This window comes from Liolophura sinensis, chromosome 3 (assembly GCF_032854445.1).
Source record: "Liolophura sinensis isolate JHLJ2023 chromosome 3, CUHK_Ljap_v2, whole genome shotgun sequence".
NCBI lineage: Eukaryota > Metazoa > Mollusca > Polyplacophora > Chitonida > Chitonidae > Liolophura > Liolophura sinensis.
In genome coordinates, this window is record NC_088297.1 from 25863625 (window position 1) to 25885845 (window position 22221).

The following is a 22221-nucleotide window of genomic DNA, read 5'->3' on the forward strand; positions in this document are numbered from 1 at the left end:
ATGTCATGTAACAGTAATGTAATCTGTTTTTGCCTCACACAACATAGTGTCATGTAGCAGTAATGTAACCTGTTCTGACCTCACACAACATAATGTCATGTAACAGTAAAGTAATCTGTTCTGGCCTCACACAACATAGTGTCATGTAGCAGTAATGTAATCTGTTCTGGCCTAACACAACATAATGTCATGTAGCAGTAATGTAATCTGCCCTGACCTCACACAACATAATGTCATGTAGCAGTAATGTAATCTGTTTTCGCCTCACACAACATAATGTCATGTAGCAGTAATGTAATCTGTTTTTGCCTTACACAACATAGTGTCATGTAGCAGTAATGTAACCTGTTCTCGCCTCACACAACATAATGTCATGTAGCAGTAATGTAATCTGTCCTGACCTCACACAACATAATGTCATGTAGCAGTAATATAATCTGTTTTCGCCTCTCACAACATAATGCCATGTAGCAGTACTGTAATCTGTTCTGGCCTAACACAACATAGTGTCATGTAGCAGTAATGTAATCTGTTCTGACCTCACACAACATAATGTCATGTAGCAGTAATATAATCTGTTTTCGCCTCACACAACATAATGTCATGTAGCAGTAATGTAATCTGTTCTGGCCTAACACAACATAATGTCATGTAGCAGTAATGTAATCTGTCCTGACCTCACACAACATAATGTCATGTAGCAGTAATGTAATCTGTTCTGGCCTAACACAACATAGTGTCATGTAGCAGTAATGTAATCTTTTTCGCCTCTCACAACATAATGTCATGTAGCAGTAATGTAATCTGTTCTGGCCTCACACAACATAATGTCATGTAGCAGTGCTGTAATCTGTTTTCGCCTCACACAACATAATGTCATGTAGCAGTAATGTAATCTGTTTTCGCCTCACACAACATAATGTCATGTAGCAGTAATGTGATCTGTTCTCGCCTCACACAACATAATGTCATGTAGCAGTAATGTAATCTGTTTTTGCCTCACACAACATAATGTCATGTAGCAGTAATGTGATCTGTTTTCGCCTCACACAACATAATGTCATGTAGCAGTAATGTAATCTGTTCTCGCCTCACACAACATAATGTCATGTAGCAGTGCTGTAATCTGTTCTGGACTCACACAACATAATGTCATGTAGCAGTAATGTAATCTGTTTTTGCCTCACACAACATAGTGTCATGTAGCAGTAATCTAACCTGTTCTGACCTCACACAACATAATGTCATGTAGCAGTAATGTAATCTGTCCTGACCTCACACAACATAATGTCATGTAGCAGTAATGTAATCTGTTCTCGCCTCACACAACATAATGTCATGTAGCAGTAATGTAATCTGTTTTCGCCTCACACAACATAATGTCATGTAACAGTAATGTAATCTGTTTTTGCCTCACACAACATAATGTCATGTAGCAGTAATGTAATCTGTTTTTGCCTCACACAACATAGTGTCATGTAGCAGTAATGTAACCTGTTCTGACCTCACACAACATAATGTCATGTAACAGTAAAGTAATCTGTTCTGGCCTCACACAACATAGTGTCATGTAGCAGTAATGTAATCTGTTCTGGCCTAACACAACATAATGTCATGTAGCAGTAATGTAATCTGCCCTGACCTCACACAACATAATGTCATGTAGCAGTAATGTAATCTGTTTTCGCCTCACACAACATAATGTCATGTAGCAGTAATGTAATCTGTTTTTGCCTTACACAACATAGTGTCATGTAGCAGTAATGTAACCTGTTCTCGCCTCACACAACATAATGTCATGTAGCAGTAATGTAATCTGTCCTGACCTCACACAACATAATGTCATGTAGCAGTAATATAATCTGTTTTCGCCTCTCACAACATAATGCCATGTAGCAGTACTGTAATCTGTTCTGGCCTAACACAACATAGTGTCATGTAGCAGTAATGTAATCTGTTCTGACCTCACACAACATAATGTCATGTAGCAGTAATATAATCTGTTTTCGCCTCACACAACATAATGTCATGTAGCAGTAATGTAATCTGTTCTGGCCTAACACAACATAATGTCATGTAGCAGTAATGTAATCTGTCCTGACCTCACACAACATAATGTCATGTAGCAGTAATGTAATCTGTTCTGGCCTAACACAACATAGTGTCATGTAGCAGTAATGTAATCTTTTTCGCCTCTCACAACATAATGTCATGTAGCAGTAATGTAATCTGTTCTGGCCTCACACAACATAATGTCATGTAGCAGTGCTGTAATCTGTTTTCGCCTCACACAACATAATGTCATGTAGCAGTAATGTAATCTGTTCTCGCCTCACACAACATAATGTCATGTAGCAGTAATGTAATCTGTTCTGGACTCACACAACATAATGTCATGTAGCAGTAATGTAATCTGTTTTTGCCTCACACAACATAGTGTCATGTAGCAGTAATGTAACCTGTTCTGACCTCACACAACATAATGTCATGTAGCAGTAATGTAATCTGTCCTGACCTCACACAACATAATGTCATGTAGCAGTAATGTAATCTGTTCTCGCCTCACACAACATAATGTCATGTAGCAGTAATGTAATCTGTTTTTGCCTCACACAACATAATGTCATGTAACAGTAATGTAATCTGTTTTTGCCTCACACAACATAATGTCATGTAGCAGTAATGTAATCTGTTTTTGCCTCACACAACATAATGTCATGTAGCAGTAATGTAACCTGTTCTGACCTCACACAACATAATGTCATGTAACAGTAAAGTAATCTGTTCTGGCCTCACACAACATAGTGTCATGTAGCAGTAATGTAATCTGTTCTGGCCTAACACAACATAATGTCATGTAGCAGTAATGTAATCTGTCCTGACCTCACACAACATAATGTCATGTAGCAGTAATGTAATCTGTTTTCGCCTCACACAACATAATGTCATGTAGCAGTAATGTAATCTGTTTTTGCCTTACACAACATAGTGTCATGTAGCAGTAATGTAACCTGTTCTCGCCTCACACAACATAATGTCATGTAGCAGTAATGTAATCTGTCCTGACCTCACACAACATAATGTCATGTAGCAGTAATATAATCTGTTTTCGCCTCTCACAACATAATGCCATGTAGCAGTACTGTAATCTGTTCTGGCCTAACACAACATAGTGTCATGTAGCAGTAATGTAATCTGTTCTGACCTCACACAACATAATGTCATGTAGCAGTAATATAATCTGTTTTCGCCTCACACAACATAATGTCATGTAGCAGTAATGTAATCTGTTCTGGCCTCACACAACATAATGTCATGTAGCAGTAATGTAATCTGTCCTGACCTCACACAACATAATGTCATGTAGCAGTAATGTAATCTGTTTTCGCCTCACACAACATAATGTCATGTAGCAGTAATGTAATCTGTTTTTGCCTTACACAACATAGTGTCATGTAGCAGTAATGTAACCTGTTCTCGCCTCACACAACATAATGTCATGTAGCAGTAATGTAATCTGTCCTGACCTCACACAACATAATGTCATGTAGCAGTAATATAATCTGTTTTCGCCTCTCACAACATAATGCCATGTAGCAGTACTGTAATCTGTTCTGGCCTAACACAACATAGTGTCATGTAGCAGTAATGTAATCTGTTCTGACCTCACACAACATAATGTCATGTAGCAGTAATATAATCTGTTTTCGCCTCACACAACATAATGTCATGTAGCAGTAATGTAATCTGTTCTGGCCTAACACAACATAATGTCATGTAGCAGTAATGTAATCTGTCCTGACCTCACACAACATAATGTCATGTAGCAGTAATGTAATCTGTTCTGGCCTAACACAACATAGTGTCATGTAGCAGTAATGTAATCTTTTTCGCCTCTCACAACATAATGTCATGTAGCAGTAATGTAATCTGTTCTGGCCTCACACAACATAATGTCATGTAGCAGTGCTGTAATCTGTTTTCGCCTCACACAACATAATGTCATGTAGCAGTAATGTAATCTGTTCTCGCCTCACACAACATAATGTCATGTAGCAGTAATGTAATCTGTTCTGGACTCACACAACATAATGTCATGTAGCAGTAATGTAATCTGTTTTTGCCTCACACAACATAGTGTCATGTAGCAGTAATGTAACCTGTTCTGACCTCACACAACATAATGTCATGTAGCAGTAATGTAATCTGTCCTGACCTCACACAACATAATGTCATGTAGCAGTAATGTAATCTGTTCTCGCCTCACACAACATAATGTCATGTAGCAGTAATGTAATCTGTTTTTGCCTCACACAACATAATGTCATGTAACAGTAATGTAATCTGTTTTTGCCTCACACAACATAATGTCATGTAGCAGTAATGTAATCTGTTTTTGCCTCACACAACATAATGTCATGTAGCAGTAATGTAACCTGTTCTGACCTCACACAACATAATGTCATGTAACAGTAAAGTAATCTGTTCTGGCCTCACACAACATAGTGTCATGTAGCAGTAATGTAATCTGTTCTGGCCTAACACAACATAATGTCATGTAGCAGTAATGTAATCTGTCCTGACCTCACACAACATAATGTCATGTAGCAGTAATGTAATCTGTTTTCGCCTCACACAACATAATGTCATGTAGCAGTAATGTAATCTGTTTTTGCCTTACACAACATAGTGTCATGTAGCAGTAATGTAACCTGTTCTCGCCTCACACAACATAATGTCATGTAGCAGTAATGTAATCTGTCCTGACCTCACACAACATAATGTCATGTAGCAGTAATATAATCTGTTTTCGCCTCTCACAACATAATGCCATGTAGCAGTACTGTAATCTGTTCTGGCCTAACACAACATAGTGTCATGTAGCAGTAATGTAATCTGTTCTGACCTCACACAACATAATGTCATGTAGCAGTAATATAATCTGTTTTCGCCTCACACAACATAATGTCATGTAGCAGTAATGTAATCTGTTCTGGCCTCACACAACATAATGTCATGTAGCAGTAATGTAATCTGTCCTGACCTCACACAACATAATGTCATGTAGCAGTAATGTAATCTGTTCTGGCCTAACACAACATAGTGTCATGTAGCAGTAATGTAATCTTTTTCGCCTCTCACAACATAATGTCATGTAGCAGTAATGTAATCTGTTCTGGCCTCACACAACATAATGTCATGTAGCAGTGCTGTAATCTGTTTTCGCCTCACACAACATAATGTCATGTAGCAGTAATGTAATCTGTCCTGACCTCACACAACATAATGTCATGTAGCAGTAATGTAATCTGTTCTGGCCTCACACAACATAATGTCATGTAGCAGTAATGTAATCTGTCCTGACCTCACACAACATAATGTCATGTAGCAGTACTGTAATCTGTTCTGACCTCACACAACATAATGTCATGTAGCAGTAATGTAATCTGTTCTCGCCTCACAAAACATAATGTCATGTAGCAGTACTGTAATCTGTTCTGGACTCACACAACATAGTGTCATGTAGCAGTAATGTAATCTGTTTTTGCCTCACACAACATAATGTCATGTAGCAGTAATGTAATCTGCCCTGACCTCACACAACATAATGTCATGTAGCAGTAATGTAATCTGTTCTCGCCTCACACAACATAGTGTCATGTAGCAGTAATGTAACCTGTTCTGACCTCACACAACATAATGTCATGTAGCAGTAATGTAATCTGTTCTCGCCTCACAAAACATAATGTCATGTAGCAGTACTGTAATCTGTTCTGGACTCTCACAACATAGTGTCATGTAGCAGTAATGTAATCTGTTTTCGCCTCACACAACATAATGTCATGTAGCAGTAATGTAATCTGCCCTGACCACACACAAGATAATGTCATGTAGCAGTAATGTAATCTGTTCTGGCCTCACACAACATAATGTCATGTAGCAGCAATGTAATCTTTTTCGCCTCTCACAACATAATGTCATGTAGCAGTAATGTAATCTGTTCTGGCCTCACACAACATAATGTACTGTAATCTGTTTTCGCCCCACACAACATAATGTCATGTAGCAGTAATGTAATCTGTCCTGACCTCACACAACATAATGTCATGTAGCAGTAATGTAATCTGTCCTGACCTCACACAACATAATGTCATGTAGCAGTAATGTAATCTGTTCTCGCCTCACACAACATAATGTCATGTAGCAGTAATGTAATCTGTTTTCGCCTCACACAACATAATGTCATGTAGCAGTAATGTAACCTGTTCTGACCTCACACAACATAATGTCATGTAGCAGTAATGTAATCTGTCCTGACCTCACACAACATAATGTCGTGTAGCAGTAATGTAATCTGTTCTGACCTCACACAACATAATGTCACGTAGCAGTAATGTAATCTGTTTTCGCCTCACACAACATAATATTTTGTTCAGTTTATGTCAATCGTTAATATCGCTGATATTTTTCATAATAAGTACTGTCTGCCGTCGGGCTGCTCCTCAAGGACGGTTTAGGGTAATTATGCTTCAAGTTGCACCGAGGCGGGTAGCACGTGAGCTCGCCGCAATGGCACTGGAGCCTCTCACCAATGCGGTCGCTGTGAGCTCATGCTGTCTTCGTCTCCCGTCGAACATGGGGAGGTCTGCCAACCTGCGGATGGTCGTGGTTTTCTCGCGTGCTATGTTCCGTTTCCTTCCACCGTCATGTTGGGCGCCGTCGTATAAATGAAGAATTCTTGAGTACGGCGTAAAACAACAATGAAATAAAACAATAAGTTGCATGTATAACAAACTAAATTCATTTCGAAGGTGTAGTACTTAGTTAAATGTTTATAATAGCATTTAAACATGACAATGATAACTCGGGAAATGCACGCTACACAAACCTAGTCTAAAGTGCACATACACAAGTAATTTATGTTTCTCGAAAGTTGAATCCTTATGTCCTTGCTGGCAAGTTTGAAGATATATTGTGCAGTTTTGTTCTCAGAAAGCGACATTTCATGTTACCAAATATATTTTATTTGTAAGTTTGTGATTTAATGCCATATTGATGGTGGTCAGTTTTAGTGGAAGAGCAGTGCAGTGCCCGGTGTGGCCCATTGGCAAGTGACAAACTAAAACTCATTACACTTTATCTGTACCAGCACTAACGTCTGGTTTTCATACAAATGCTTCATAAAATAAAATCCATGAGAGAAAATCCTTTGAATTATACGGATAATTTCCAGCATCAAAAGCCAACCTGTCTCTATTTAAGCTTATCTTATCAACCACGTACATTCCATGCCCTCAGTCAGCATGGACAATGGCTGCTTTTAGTGAGAGATGAACTAGATTGAAATAACGAGCCAAATTAACATTTATTCGGCGTTAGCAAAGTGACAGTCGACGACTTGAAGGAGCAGTTGTATTTACGACCACACTACTGAACAAAGACATATAGACATGAAAAAGCAGGCTCCAATTAGAAACTTGTGTTTTGACAAAAAAGCGAACCAAAGATAAACGCGATTGTGAATGTGCAATAGGTGGCTACCTTCCCAATAAACCACAGCGTGTTTTCTTCACCTGTCGAAAAGTTATGACTCTCGGACGATTTAAGGTGAAGTCTGAACAATTAACCGATAAATTGAAAAATTAAGTGCTTAATTATCGCGGAAAAACCTGAACGCCCACTCCAAGAGGCATATCATTGACATACTCCCCCCCCCCCCCCCACACACACACACACTTTTCTTATATAAATAACGGTTGCTTAATCTGAGAGGGAAATTTACGTGGCACAACCCCAGGTACGAGGACTTTGAAGTGAGTATAATTTGTACAGCTACTATATTCTTAACACTACTGGATGAATTGCTCGTATACTTTTTTGGTGAAAGATGGTAGAGTAGAGCATGTTATTGCTACAAGTAGGAGAGACTTGTTAACACTCTCGAGTGCCAATCTCATATAAAGGAAATACAGAGCTTTTGGATGCGTCGACATGCAGGTCTGCAGGTTTTAGCCAGGAGAGTTTTGATTCATTTATAAATTTATTTAGAGGAAGCCAGCATGAGCTTACAGTGACTGCATTGGTAGGAGGCTCCTGGGTCGCTGGCGTGCTACACCCTTCGGCCACGGAGGCCACAAGAGAGTTTTGAAATTGTAAAATTCTATTGCCGTTATGTTCCTAATTTCGACACTGGGTGGCATGACATTCATTACTTGTTTATTGATTGGATAAAACGAATACTGTTAAAGATATGTCTCATTATGCCCTTGGCCTCCGTTGCCTAGTGGTTAGCGTGGTAGAGCAGCACAATGACTCAGGAGCCTCTCACTAATGCAATCGCTGTGAGTTAGTCCAACTGATGCTGTCCTCCTCCCCCATCGTACGTGAGAAGGTCTGCCAGCAGCCTGCAGATGGTTGTGGGTTTCCCGGGCTCTTCCCGGTTTCCTCCCACCATGATGCTGTCTTCCTATTCCATCGTGGATGGGAAGGTCTGACAGCAACCTGCGGATGGTTGTGGGTTTCCCCGTGCTCTGCCCGGAGTATGGAGTAAAACATTAATCAAATAACTATTCTGTCCATAAAGATACGCACATTATGGCTAACGGCTGATGTGCGATTGCCTGTTTCCAAACCCAGGTTCACAGGAAAGATAATTTATTAACACGACTTCATAGATATCAGTTCAAATCAATCAGTTAAGAAATCGGTCAATCATATAGCCCTTCTCTTCCCCAAACCGTTATCTCTGGAACCTGTGAGAGTTTTCTGACGAAATGTCATCTGACTTTAATCTAGTTAATTGAAAACCAAGAATCACGGGATTTTGGGTGATTAAAGCATTTCATCTGTGGATCATCTCTGATACGGTTTATGTTGTCGTTGTTGTTGCAGGATGAAGACTTGGTTGATCGCGTTGTTGTTGTCGCATTTGGCAGTCGGCGTTCTGTGTTCAAATCAAGCCCCATTTCTGGTATGTGATGACGCATCCTTCCAGACTAAAATCCCCTTCTGTGCGTGCAGACCAGCTTTCTTCCCTCCAGAAATTGACCTGGAAGAGTACTGCCTGTAAGTATGGAAGGCGTTATGACCACTCAGCTTGGAAAACTGACACTGATTTAACTCAAAGAATGTTTTGAGTTTTGTAGGTTTAAGAACAACGCAATATTGAATACCTTAGATTTTTTTTACAGGTTTGACGTATTAAGAACGCAGGCCATGTTAGTAGACCGGCACGGTCATTTGAGAGCCCTTATTGGATTAGGCTGTATTAAAACTTTGTTCTATCAATCGTGACGGCATGACCTTATAATGTCAATCTCCACTCAAAAATGTTGACCAGCTCTACACCGCTATTTGACAAAGTCAATCTTTTTGTCCCCTTTGCTCTCTTTACACCCCATTATAACTTTTTTCAAGAAATCTTTTCAATCGTCCTGTCTAGTACCCTACAGAAGTATAGGTTACAGCTGATTTGTTTTAACGGTAAATTTTTACTCAGCGGGTATGCTGTTTTCACAGTAAGGCTTGCAGTAAACCGTTAAAACGATAGTCTCTAGCTAAAGTCACAGACTTGAAAAAGTCCTAGATTCCACTGTAATATTACTTATCTAGCAAAATGCCCACCATAGTGATAGTAGACAAGTTGTATCCGGTGAACGTTAGGCTGCGCCAAGAGTCACGTTGCCGACCGTTAATTGTCACCAAGGCCCCTCTCCTGGGTGTTCTACTTACAGTTATATTTCTTAGCTCTGGATTTTTAAAGGTCAGTTTATCTGTTTTCTGCGATTTTTGCATTTCCCGCAGATTCGTCAGGTTATACACTACCCTGGTGGGTTTAGCAAGAGATGCTGACTGCTGCCCCGACGTGTCTGTGTAAGTATACTGTCACGCGTATCGAGTAAAAAGTACAACTTTTTGAGGTAGAACATATTGTTATATAAAGGCAATAAATTCTTCTCACTTTTCTACATCGTTGTATTTACATGGCTGAAGCAGCTCTCTGTGGTTCCTCCTTCGTATATTCGAATGCCATTTACCTTAAATCGCCCAAATCTTTATACTTGTACCTATTTCAAAATGTCATATTTTATTCTACATTGAGATAGAAACTCTGGCTCATTATATTAATTTGTTTACACAGATAACGTCATGTGGAGTCCCGACCGAAGAGTAAAGAAGATGTTTGACTGAAATCTGATCTCGTTATTTAATAAAGACCGTTTATATACATTTTGTTTATGCATTTAAAAAGAAGGCGTTATGTGTATTCAGTTCAGACATAAACAGTCCAAGGGTGCGATTTGTGGTCTATTTGTTAGAGCCCTTTTGCCTTTCAATCAGAAGGACACGCCAGGTTCGGGTTCAAATCCGGCCTTTGACAGATAATTGGTAGATTCACCAGCTTTTACTGCCTGGACCGCTTCGGTGGCCTCATGGTTAGAGCGTCCGCATCGAAGTGGGGCGACCCGGCATCAAACCTTGGTCGGGTCATACCAAAGACAAATGGTACTTGTTGTTGCCTCACTCGAAGCTCAGCGTTCAGCAGTTAGAGCAGGGAAACAGGACTGGTTGACCCGGGGGTGGGGAAAAGAACCCAGCCCCCACCCCCCCCAAACAAAATGACAGAAACAGAATCTCATGCGAAGAAGAATAGTGAAGAGAAGAAATGAAGCCATCCTGTATGCTACGGGCAAATTAAGAGGCTTTATCTTTTTTACATGTATTATGTACGCCTGTAATATATGAACAGCGCTGTTCATAAAATCCATCGTAAATACATCACTACATTCTCTCACCGACTTGGCGTCCAAAAGCCATAATCATTCATTCCTTTTCAAAAGTCAATTCCTTCTAGAAAAACCTTTTTAAGTGCGGCGTTTTAAACACCAGTCATATAAATATATGCAAACAAATGGAATTGCATGTAAGGATTTACACGTAGTGAAGCATGTGTGTGGTTACGTATGATCGTGTGGTTACGTATGGTCGTGTGGTTACGTATGATCGTGTGGTTATGTATGATCGTGTGGTTACGTATGGTCGTGTGGTTACGTATGGTCGTGTGGTTACGTATGGTCGTGTGGTTACGTATGATCGTGTGGTTACGTATGGTCGTGTGGTTACGTATGGTCGTGTGGTTACGTATGGTCGTGTGGTTACGTATGATCGTGTGGTTACGTATGATCGTGTGGTTACGTATGGTCGTGTGGTTACGTATGATCGTGTGGTTACGTATGATCGTGTGGTTACGTATGGTCGTGTGGTTACGTATGATCGTGTGGTTACGTATGGTCGTGTGGTTACGTATGGTCGTGTGGTTACGTATGGTCGTGTGGTTACGTATGGTCGTGTGGTTACGTATGATCGGCAGATTTATACATACGACTAAGGTGAATTAAAGCTTGTATATATGATTGATTAAAAGATGCATTGATGATGGAGACACCAGCTCTCTGTACACCGACAGAAATTGTTTCTTACTAATCGGCTGATCGATTGTTGTTTAACTCAAGAATTTTTTTACTTTTTCGAAATACAAGGGTAGTCAGTTTGTTGGTTGGGGAAAACCGGGGGAAAACCCGAAGTAAACCACTAACCTTTGTCAAGTAAACTTTCCCACATGTGAGGTGCACGTGTAGTCGTGACAAAACAGTCATGTAAGTCCCCCGTGCGACGTCCATTGAAAGACAAACCTATGAAAAATGGGGAGCTGACCGTTGTCAGCAGCGCTTGTCTTTCTATCGCTAGGAGACCGGCCCGGATAGCACAGTTGGTAGAGCGTCCGCTTCGGGACCGGTAGATCCAGGATCAATCCTTGATCGAGTCACACCTAAGACTTTAAAAGAGGAAGTTGTAGCTTCCTCGCTTGGCGTTCAGCATGAAGGGGATAGTGCAACGACTGGTTGACCCGTATCAGTATAATGGCTCGGGCGGGGGCGGCTTACTTGCCTTCGTTAAGTCGTCTCAGTGAAGCAGCACTAAATAAAAGAGCGGTGGAAATCCGTCCTGCTACAAGGAGGCACGTTACACGTACATGCACCCTAAAGATTCCTTCGTCGTCATATGACTGAAAAATTGTTGAGTACGACGTTAAACCCCAAGCACTCACTCACTCTATCGCTAGGAAACACTAGGTGCGGGTTCAAACCTGGCCATGAATAGGGAATTTGTAGACTCCACAGGCTCTCGTGAAATGTTCGTGGGATTTTGATAACAATAAGCCGTGGACGATGCTCTTGTGGCCGTTTGTACCGTACCACGTTCGTTGAAGACCACTTCTGGTTTCACCCACCCATATGACGGATGTCTCCTCTCACCATAATGCAGGCCGCCGACGTATAAGTGAAATATTATTGTGTATGACGTTAAGCAACAATCAAATAAATAAATAAATGATTCTTTAAAAATGATGCATAAACGTGAATAGGCTATATTTGAGTGCACAGATTAGACTTAGGTTTACAGTTACACTGAAAAACACGCACTGAACACAGTTACGGTATTGAGCAGTATCAGGTTTCAGCAGGGTTACTGTACCACGTGGTTAACATAGTACCAAAACAGTGACACTGCATGCACAGCTGTGCACAACTCAAACACGAGTAGATATGGAATACTTCGGTGAGCTGGTTACACACGTTCAAACGGCATACTTGAGTGCGCTAGTCAGACCATTACATAGGGAATACTTGAGTGCGCTGGTAACACCTAAGTGCATATGGTATCATTGAGGGCACAGTTTACAGCTCTAAGCTACACGATCTTTTTTCCGCAAAATATAAGCACACACAACACGTTCCATTAGAATGTGTAAACAAAAAATATAAACGGCCTTTATTAAATACTGAGATGAGATTTCAGTTAAACATCTTTGTTAAACTTCAGTAGGGACTCCAAATGACGCTGTCTATAACCTGTAAATAGAAAAGTATACTTTGTAACAGACAAATGTCTGAAATGAAAATCTAATTTAAAGTGCATAACAAAATGTTACACTGGTATATTGAAATGGCTCACGTGACCACTTATCTCCAAACCTTGTCCAAGCTGAAAAACCTGCCCACGAGAAACCGTAGCCAAAGCAGGCGGAGTTATAGGGATTCCAGTATATAGCTCTGTCTAGCCTGCTTACGTTGTACAAGTGCGCTAGTTGTTTATATACTTAGTTCATATACTTAGGTATTTATATACTTATATACTTAAATCATATACTTAGGTGTTTATATACTTAGTTCATATACTTAGGTGTTTATATACTTAGTCCATATACTTAGGTGTTCATATATTTAATTCATATACTTAGGTGTTTATACTTACACAGTGAAGTCAGGGCAGCAGTCGGCGTCTCTTGGCAAATTGAACAGGGCCGTGTATAACCTGACGAATCTGTACGAGGTACCATTAAAAGGAATAAAAGTACCGTAACCGTACATATCATTAATTAAATAAATGAATCTTTCAATTTTACCTCAAAGGGTGAGTATTGGCAAATTTTGTGTACTGTTGTTTTTGGAATAACACGATCTGCAGTACCTCTACAAATAATATTTTCAAATCTTCAACGATTTCATTTATAGAATGTGAGACTGTGAATGGATTGGAAGATTGATTGATTAATTGATATATTGATTGATTGATTGATTGATTTACTGATGTTTAACGCCTTGCTCAATAATTTTACATTCATATGACGGCAAGCAGATCTATAGGTGGAGGAAACCGGAGTGCCCGGGAGAAACCATCGCCATGTGACCAGGTAACTAACAAACCTGGTGACTTCTAGCTGCAACCACATAAGCGAGATCTGGAGTGCTCGGGAGAAACCATCGCCATGTGACCAGGTATCTAACAAACCTGGTGACTTCAAGCCGGAACCACACAAGCGAGATCTGGATTCGAACATCCAACTTAAGTGGTCATGGGTATCGCAGTGAGCCAGCGCCTTAAGCATGTGAGCGAAATTGTGTGTGCAATATCGACAAGTTCCACCTGATATCACTATGAAATTAAGTTCTGATTTTATTTGCATGTTTATGGATTTATTTTGTTCCTGTGATATTGTCAGAAATGGATTTCGTGTTTATGTGGATATGTTTGTGTATGAGACTTGATGTAGGTGATATTGCTAGAATTAATCGTGATTATGTGGATATGTTTGTGTATGAAACTTGCTGTCAGTGATATTGTCCGAAAATCCTTTTTATTTTCTCTCCTCCACCCACACTCTGCTGAATGGTTTGTTAACGCATCTGTAAGTGTAGGACCCGAATGGACTTGACCGTCTTCCGTACTTACAGGCAGTACTCCACGATGTCTGTTGATGGAGGAAAGAAAGCTGGTCTGCACGCGCAGTTTGGGAGCTGCGTGTAAAGGGTTTGATCGTCACACACGAGCCAGGGAACGTGGTCCAGACACAAGCCGCCCACTGCCACCAGTGACAACAACAACCCGATCAGCCAAGTCTTCATCCTGTACCAACAACGACAACAACAGACACGATATCAGAGATGTCTTGTTCCAGTGTGGCGAGAATCAAATGCCGTTTCGTTAAAAATTAAGTGGAAATTTCTATTGTTTCCAGACATGTTGAAAGTTCAAACCTTCAGTAAAAGAATTTCTTGAATACTAAGTAAATTGTTGCAAGCGTAGAGAAATGATTTCTCCTTTTAAATGTTTCATCACGTCGAACATAATTCTGTTTTGTCCAGGAACTAAAATTTGCAAGTTTTGGATTAAATTATAGAAACCATTTTGAAATAATTTCCACTTTTGAAATCAAAACTGACGTTATTTTAAACCTAAACCTCCACTTTTAAAACATAAATTTGGCGGCTTTATAATAAATTTGCTGACTACATTTGAAACATAAATTTGTCGGCTTTACAATAACTTTGCAGACTACATCTGAAACATAAATCTGCCAGCTTTATAATAACCCTGCTGACTACATTTGAAAAAAATGTCATCAATTTTGAAGCAAAAATGCACTTTCATCATTTTATTAAATTGTAAATTTTTATTTGGAATGTGGCATTTATTTCACAACGGACAGTTCATTTCGAAAATGGTTCTTACATACCATACACTACTGCAGTAAGTACATGTACACCCACCGTACAGAATCAAGACAATAACAGGTCCCACACAACTAAATTTCATTATTAGGCACGCCTATATCTAGAAAGTTCAATACTGAGCACGCCCATATCGCCATGATTTAGTACTGGACACGTCAGTAGTACCATGGTTCAATGTTAGACACGCCTATATCTAGAAAGTTCAATATTGAGCACGCCCATATCGCCATGAACCATGGTCCATGCTGGAAACGCCCATAGTGCGAGGATTCAATAGTGGATATGAATCTAGTACTGGACACGCCGATAGTACAAAGGGTTCAATATATGTTGAGCTTGTATTTCGTAGCGCCAATGCCGTAGTGAGCCATCAACAATTTTGAAATTAGAAATCAAGGAAACTGTAGTAATTAATCGAACTATAGAAGAAAACACAGAAACTCCAACCTTCATGGTGGGTCGGAAACTCCAAAAGCTAAAAGTCAATGATATACGGATTTATGAATTCTTAGGAGACCAAGATTCTCAAAATATAATGCTGAAAATGTATCGAGAGCGTTTACACTATCAAACAAATTGCATTCAGACCCATGAATGCAAACGTGTGGCAGGAAAACCGTATCGCACAAACCATATCGTTTTCTAACTGTAAACAGGCTATATGTACATAAAAGTTCTACTCACGTCAGTCCCTGCTTTGCTGGATGTTCCTGTAGGAATTGACCTCTGTCCAACACCCCCAGTTTTATATATCAGTACTGCTGGACAAATTCTGTAAACACTTGGCCCATAAATACGATTACGATCATTTAAATTTTAATTCCGGGCAACAGTTCAACTTTCCCCTTAAAGTGTCCGAAAGTCGTAAACTCTCGCGAGAAGACGAAAACTGGTTTTGGTTTATCAGCAAGATTCGCCCTTTTGCTTTGTTGAGGTCCGCCATCTTTCCCCGTCACCGTGCATATTGCGTTATTTTCACGAGCGGAATACATCAGCAGGTAAAGTCCCAACGGAAGTAAGAACAGATGGGAATGAACATTTCTGATTGATTCGTTCGTTTTTATGGATTGTTGTCTTTGTTCAGAAGTGTGATCGTTAAAATGTTGAACGGTTAATCCATTTATCCGCGCCCATTGACAATTAGCAGTAAAAGTAGAGCTATTGTGCTACGGCTCGTTATCTTAATTGGTTCGATGTCTCGCTGGACCTAGTTAATTGCACAGGATGACTGAAAATAACGTCTCGTAAGCCCGTCTCGTGAGGTGGTGAGAGGAAAGACTTCAGGTACACTTGAAAACCAGAAGTCTTGGTATTTCGCTAGATTGCCGTTAAACACCCGAGAAGCAGTCAAATACAGGTCATCCTTGTGGCAGTTGTTACATAACTGAGTACAGGCTGTCATGCCTGGTATCTTCCGTATAGTATTGCAGTCAGCCAGCACTGTCCGCGTTGCAAGTATGTCCGCATTGGGGCAGGCCTACTAGTCGCATTGGGGCAAATCTCCTAGTCCGTTAAAACACAAAACTAATTTCATTTATTTTAGATTTTTTTCTGGGCTATAAAACCATTTATCAAATGAGATAAAACATGGTGACCTATTCGGAATAAGTGACGTGGCGTCACATCCTTTTCTTCATAAGAATTTCCCTTATTTGACTACAGAACATTTTGAAAATGGATCATTATTGTGAAATCATCTCTGATGAACTCGCTTAGGATCATTCTGATTATTTTTCCGTGGTCTTTTTGGAGCAGTAGTTACTCAAAAAGAAAGGCAAAAAGAAGATATTAACAAGTCAAGGGGTATTGTTTTCCATAGTAAAGTTGTTTAAGCTCGAATATAGTACAATGGTCTCAGATATAAGGCGTAAGATAATTACGTGTATATAAAAGCACAGAATGGTTTCCGAAAATACATGAGTAGGCTGCTGTTGACAATATATTTGTACAGCTAGCAATTATTTCTTACTAACTGAATTCTAGTAAAGTTGCGCGTGTTTTTATTGATTTTACAAGGGCCTTTAATTACACGCTGTCCGAAATAACTTAGGTTTCCAAATATTGAAACTATCATCACGTGGGAAAATATCTGACATCATTGTTTCCATGTGTGAACCCAGCATTGTCAAATAGAACGATTTTCTTGGTCAAGAATATTTTAGCTATACGGTTGAAAGACTAGGCGAACATTTGTCATCGTTTGTATATTCAATGTACATGAATGATCCTGAGGATGAGTTTTACATTATTTGCATCAAAGGGAAAAGTGTTGGGGATTTGCAGATGTTTTTTTTACACTATACCCCGACGACTTAGGAATAGTGGCCGAATGTGAGATGGTACTTCATCAGTCGCTTTATGTATTAAGAGATTATTGTACCTGAAGTTGAAAAATCAAAATATTCAATATAATGGACATTCAAAAAGGAGGAAAACTGTCTAAAAAGCTGAATTCTTAATGATAACAAGAAGTTGAAAATTGTTGACAGATCTTTTTGCGATTGTCTTTTCGTCTGGTGAATTTCGTCCTTTGTGATTGCCCAAAACACCTTCTGAGATTAATCATAAAAAGGCATTTTCAGCCTGATTCAATGTTTATACAAATTCATGATTGAATGATTTGCGAGTTATTCGTATGGCTGAATTGTCCGACAAACTCATTGTGCTTCTAACGATCTAGGCAGCTGAAATGTGGGGTTTTGCCACTGTAGCATGCAGTCATTGAGCGAGTATCTTTCGGGTTTTCTAATCGTTTAGACAGCAACAACCAGTCAGAATGGAGATAATCGTTAAATATGCAAAACTTACTCATTTATTTCATTAGTGTTTTACGCCATACTTATAAAATTTCACTTATGCGACGGTGGACAGCGTTATGGTGGGCGGAAGCCGGCCAGAGCTTGGGGAAAATCCTCGACCATCCTCAAGTTGCTGGCAGACCTTCCTACAGATAAAACTTGTATGCACTTATAACCCTCGAGATGGCTACCACAATCACCCCATGATTATCACTGGCAACCATCAGTTATTGATTAATTGTTTGTTTGATTGATTAATTCATGTATCCATTCTTTGACTGTTGTTTAACGTCACGCCCACGAACTTTTCACATACGATGGCGGTCAGTTTTATGGGTGGAGGAGACATTTAGAGTGTGCCCAGGGTTTAGCAGCGACCTTCGGCAAGTCACTGATGAACTTTCCCACATACAGATATGCACGTCACATCATAGTGATTGAGTAACGACCAGGAAAGTGGCTGCACTAAGGCCGTCGACGGCATATAGTTGTCCCTATGGAGCAAATCCGGACAACAACTAGTGTACTGAGTTCTGTTACAGAATATTTCAGAAATCAACTGATGAACTCTCAGTTCTGTTATGGAGCAAATCCGGACAACAACTAGTGTACTCAGTTCTGTTACAGAATATTTCAGAAATCAACTGATGAACTCTCAGTTCTGTTATGGAGCAAATCCGGACAACTACTAGTGTACTCAGTTCTGTTACAGAATATTTCAGAAATCAACTGATGAACTCTCAGTTCTGTTATGGAGCAAATCCGGAAAACAACTAGTGTACTCAGTTCTGTTACAGAATATTTCAGAAATCAACTGATGAACTCTCAGTTCTGTTATGGAGCAAATCCGGACAACAACTAGTGTACTCAGTTCTGTTACAGAATATTTCAGAAATCAACTGATGAACTCTCAGTTCTGTTATGGAGCAAATCCGGACAACAACTAGTGTACTCAGTTCTGTTACAGAATATTTCAGAAATCAACTGATGAACTCTCAGTTCTGTTATGGAGCAAATCCGGACAACTACTAGTGTACTCAGTTCTGTTACAGAATATTTCAGAAATCAACTGATGAACTCTCAGTTCTGTTATGGAGCAAATCCGGACAACAACTAGTGTACTCAGTTCTGTTACAGAATATTTCAGAAATCAACTGATGAACTCTCAGTTCTGTTATGGAGCAAATCCGGACAACAACTAGTCTACTGAGTTCTGTTACAGAATATTTCAGAAATCAACTGATGAACTCTCAGTTCTGTTATGGAGCAAATCCGGACAACAACTAGTGTACTCAGTTCTGTTACAGAATATTTTAGAAATCAACTGATGAACTCTCAGTTCTGTTATGGAGCAAATCCGGACAACTACTAGTGTACTCAGTTCTGTTACAGAATATTTCAGAAATCAACTGATGAACTCTCAGTTCTGTTATGGAGCAAATCCGGACAACAACTAGTGTACTCAGTTCTGTTACAGAATATTTCAGAAATCAACTGATGAACTCTCAGTTCTGTTATGGAGCAAATCCGGACAACAACTAGTCTACTGAGTTCTGTTACAGAATATTTCAGAAATCAACTGATGAACTCTCAGTTCTGTTATGGAGCAAATCCGGACAACAACTAGTGTACTCAGTTCTGTTACAGAATATTTCAGAAATCAACTGATGAACTCTCAGTTCTGTTATGGAGCAAATCCGGACAACTACTAGTGTACTCAGTTCTGTTACAGAATATTTCAGAAATCAACTGATGAACTCTCAGTTCTGTTATGGAGCAAATCCGGACAACTACTAGTGTACTCAGTTCTGTTACAGAATATTTCAGAAATCAACTGATGAACTCTCAGTTCTGTTATGGAGCAAATCCGGACAACAACTAGTGTACTCAGTTCTGTTACAGAATATTTCAGAAATCAACTGATGAACTCTCAGTTCTGTTATGGAGCAAATCCGGACAACAACTAGTGTACTCAGTTCTGTTACAGAATATTTCAGAAATCAACTGATGAACTCTCAGTTCTGTTATGGAGCAAATCCGGACAACTACTAGTGTACTCAGTTCTGTTACAGAATATTTGAGATAACAAACGGTGCATCTGCAGTTGCGTTACAGGATATGGAGCATTTTGAATTTCGAAACGCGCAAAAATAAACACTTTCTTAAGAACTTCGTCAGTAACTTGCCACAGGTTGGTGTTTTTTCCCGGGGAGTGCCAATTCCTCGGCCATAAAACTGATCCATCCACAGATTTAAATAACAATCAAAATTAAAAAAGAAATAAAAAATATTATGCCAAAAGCCAGATGAAAGAGCGTCAAACCTTATTTGAAAATGTGGTCTTTAGTATTTCTTTTAAAATATATTTTACAACATTATTACACAAAGACTATGTATACCAACACGTAGGTCCCAAATACACACATTACAAAAAATATTTTCAAAAGTCTTTTTCTCTTAAACATATTAAAGACCATTCACTAACTTTTCGCGCTCTTTCCTCTGAATTTTATGTATTGTTTATGTTTTTTCCACCTTTAATCAATACATACATATAGGTCAGAAGACCTGCTGAGAAGTCAAGAGATCTCAAAATTTTTGAAAACAGGATGCTCACTAATTTTATTAGTAGATATTTTTCTGAGAATATGGTCAACATACAACAAAGAACAGTGATGTACACATTTGTTGCCTCAATGCTCCAGAAGCATGGAAGGACACAAAATGGCAAATAACCGGCAATTTGTTCATGATAACATACACTTAGAACAGTGGCTCTGTCATCGTAGCGTTGACATGAGCTCATGAACTAACAATGAATTACAAATTAAGTGTGATATTTCAAACAATTTTCTTTTCTTATCTATCAATTACCAATCTCAAATTATATCGATGATTCATATTTAAGAACATAACATAACCTCGGCTCGACAGATACGTTGACAAATTCAAAAAACAGATAGTGCAAAAATTACCGTACAGGAAGTGTTATTTGTATGTCATCTTGGTGCAATGTTAGTAACATGGGCTGCGTGACAAATGTCCTCCAATATGGCTGCCAGTCCAGTACAGCTAAGAGGTGAGGAACTATCAACGCAAGTTTTTAAAAGACCAAAGAAACAAATCTCAAATCTACGATGTAGCTTTCGTCTTTGGAAGTAAATCTCGATAAATGATGAAAGATTTTTGACTTTGTATTCAGTCTGGATACAAAAGACCTCTAACACTGGATCTGTGGCTAGACTGCAATTGTCCGGCACATTGGAGAACTCCAGTTCAAAAGCAACAGCCTACTCCCATGAGGGCTGCTTCCATAACCTTTCCAAAATCCCAAATATCTCGCTTGTGATACCCATTTTCTTGGAATTGCAAAAACCGTGCTGAATACGCTGCACACAAAGACTTCAAACTACAGGCTCAGTTATATCCATCGTTTTCTTTGTGGCCTTAAGAAAGTCCTAAATCACAATAGTTAACAGACGCTATGGGTCTGAGAATCTACAACTCAAAGCAATTTAAGTCATCTATTATAAACAAAGTGTAGCATGTGAAATTATCCAGAATTTAGAAAATTCTAGTGCCATCTGCAGCTGAACAGGAACACATGCACTCTTCAAACCACCAACAATAAATGAAAGCAAAACCTATGTGTGTTAATCTCTTAACATTACCAGATAATAATACCATGATTATTTATTTATAAAAATCAGAAAATATCATCTAAACATTAACGAAAAGCAGAAATCAAATAAGAAAAATCTCTGGCAGTAGAAACAACATTAATGATCACGACCAAAGTTACACTGAGATAAAATAAATGGTGAATCCGATCAAAACAAAACTATTACAGCTAAATGAGACATTATAAATCTGAGGCTAAAAGACAAATAAGACAGAGCTTAACAAGACAAATACTAGTAAATGAATCTAACAGAAATCTTAACAAGACAATACATAAATCTGATAAAAATAAAGCACACTTAATTGGGCACAATGGACTAAATTGGACACAAAGATAAGGCGTTAACTAGAGGAAATAAATCTTGGAGAGAGAAAAAACAATCAATGGGACATAAATGAATCTGAGAGACACACAACAATCAAACATCACTGAGACGTAATGAATCTGAGAGACACAACACAATCAAACATCACTGAGACGTAATCAATCTGAGAGACACACAACAATCAAACATCACTGAGACGTAATCAATCTGAGAGACTCACACAATCAAACATCACTGAGACATAATCAATCTGAGAGACACACAACAATCAAACATCACTGAGACGTAATCAATCTGAGAGACACACAACAATCAAACATCACTGAGACGTAATCAATC

General features: G+C 39.1%; 1 long non-coding RNA gene across 1 annotated transcript; it reads left to right on the top strand.

The window, feature by feature from the left end:
• The first annotated feature begins 8709 nt into the window (after positions 1 to 8709).
• LOC135463566 (uncharacterized) lies at positions 8710 to 10247 on the top strand. Its single transcript, XR_010443558.1, has 3 exons — positions 8710 to 9066; positions 9805 to 9873; positions 10142 to 10247. It is a non-coding gene; the product is annotated as an uncharacterized LOC135463566 (long non-coding RNA).
• Positions 10248 to 22221: the final 11974 nt, after the last annotated feature.